The sequence below is a fragment of the Otolemur garnettii genome, unplaced genomic scaffold, assembly GCF_000181295.1.
Source record: "Otolemur garnettii isolate 467f Iridium unplaced genomic scaffold, OtoGar3 scaffold00279, whole genome shotgun sequence".
Taxonomy (NCBI): Eukaryota; Metazoa; Chordata; class Mammalia; order Primates; family Galagidae; genus Otolemur; species Otolemur garnettii.
In genome coordinates, this window is record NW_003852674.1 from 564,561 (window position 1) to 567,116 (window position 2,556).

Genomic DNA, 2,556 nt, shown 5'->3' on the forward strand with positions numbered 1-2,556 from the left:
TCACCCAGGATCTCTCTCTTGGGTACCTGCCCACAGCTTGACAACTTTGTATCACAGGGTGAATTTATAAATGTGCCCTGGAGGCCATTCAGTTCTCTTAGACTGAAATCTGTCTCTGGTACTAGCTCTCCCAGTGGGACATTGTCTACCCATGGTGTTTTGAGATGTTTACAGTACAGAAAATGTTTCTGAAAACAAAACACAATATATTATGGTGAGTATTCAAAGCCCACACAGCACCTCCACTTCCTTCTCTGGATTGCTTAGCCTCTGTGCAGCTGCCCTTAGGGCCACTGGGTCCTCTGTTCCAGGTTCTGTGGGCAGGACTAGATCCTAATACCCAGGCTGGAGATGTGACATTTTCTTTCTTTTCACAGTCAAATCATAGCTGGAAATATTCTAGGAGATGATGAATTGAGTTTCCCCCATTGACTTAATAATTCAAACTCATAGTTGCTCTTTAAGGGTCTGTGCCATAGCCAGCCTGGACCTGCTAGGGAGCTGGAGGGGCTCTAAGTCTAGATTAACCTTACCCTAGAGTAAATAACAGTATTCACATTTATAGCTATAAATTTTTCAGTAGCTGCAACAAAGATCTTAAAAAGAAATAGGGCATATATTAATATCCAAAGTTATCATTTTAACATGTAAATCAATTTTGAAGTTTCTAATGAGACATTTTTCTTACTATGTTTTCAAAGTCCAACATGTACTTTACAATCCAGGCACATCTCATTGTAGATAAGCCTCACTACAGGTGAGGAGAGCCCCGTCCTCTCCTCCCATGGTTGGTGACTCCTATGTTGGACATGTCAGTTTGGTTCCTTTTTGCCATTTCAGCCAGCACTCTGCCTTCAATTGCATGGTGGGGGAATCCATGCTTACATAAATTAAGAATTCTGCTGGATACCAGCTTCACAAATATGACTTTTTGTGACCCCTCATCTTCATGTTGACCAACATCTCTGCTTCTGAGCCACTATACCCATTCTTCTGTCCTTTAAAGCCTAGTGATCAAGTTTTCTCAAGTAGCTGTTCTGTTAGGGATTCAGGCATCTCATTCCTCCATCCTACCCCAGGATGGGCCAATAAAAACAAGACAACCCAAAGCCATTGTTGAAAATTACTTTGTACTCATTTCTATGACCTTTTCCCCTTGGTGCCAATATTCTACAGAGTAACCACAACTAGATACCATTTCATAAATCATGAGCACAAATAGAAAACCATTGTCACACTCTTTTAGTGTTATGTTTATATTTCTGTTACTTATAAATACATCTTAAATTCCCAGATTAATTTTTAAACAGTTTTCTACTTATTTCTGTAATATCAACTTTACCTGTTTTAGAGGTTATGAATACAACAAACATTCAGTGTCGCATTATATCATTCTCTACATTGTAGGGAAACAGTATGATTTACAGCAAAAATGTGTGACTGTATAAACAGTAGAGACATGAAGAAATCCCAGAATAACATCCACAATTTAAAAGACAACTTTTTAACAGCACTACGTAGAATACCCAGCATCACTTGGCCATGGGCTTATCTAGGTGAAGAATAGAAATTCATACAATGGAAATTGAACCATTTGGCATTCTAGCTGCTGAGTTCACCTCCTCCTGAAGCAGATCTGGTCACTGAAGACTGAACACTGCCTCCCATGTTCTCCTTACACGTTGTCTCCTTGCACCATGAGGCCTCAGGACTCTCAGACCCCACTCCCACCTTTACTGCAGACCCTTTCTTTATCAATGGTCCCTTTAATTTATTAGTTCCCTAACTTTGGGATGAATCAGCCGTGATGAAAATTTGCATTTTACCATTTAATATTGAGAGAGGATACCCAAGAAGGGTGAGGTGTAGGAGAACAAGTCTTCTTAAGGAGACCACAAGGATACACCTGCGGGGTCCTCTCCATGGTGACTCAGCTCTTGGAAATTTGTAAACTTAACTTCCTGGAACTTGGAAATTTCCAAGTTCTGTGAAATCCTGTAGTTCAGTAGGGGCTGGAATAGCATCTCCCACTTGATTCAAATTGGCCAATGAGAAGCATATCTGTAGGGTGGAACTTTTTGACTGTCAATAAAAAGGGAAAGACCAAGCCAGTCAGGGAGCATGGCCATTTGGAATTTTTCTATGCCTTAATCTCCTGGCTGGTGAATAAAGCCGTTGCTCTTATAAACGTGGTGGTTGGAACACATAACCAATCTTCGAGTTTGGAGTTATCTAAATCTTTGCATTTAGAAAAATATTAATTATATGTTTTCAATCTAACCATGGTGTGAGTATAGTGATTATTTTAATTACTCATTCAATAGCCAGTGTTTTACCTGTACAATGAGGGAGAAATGGTTCAGTGAACTTAAAGAGATTGAGAGATAATACATATACCTATTTGCACACAGAAAAAAGTAAGTAATATAAGTAGGTAATAAGAGTAGAATTTATACACTTTCATAATTACATTCTTACAGGGAGACATCACCTTTCTAAAACTTTCTACTGCTGTGTTGTTTTAAAATTTTAATCTGGAACAAATTTTAAACTATT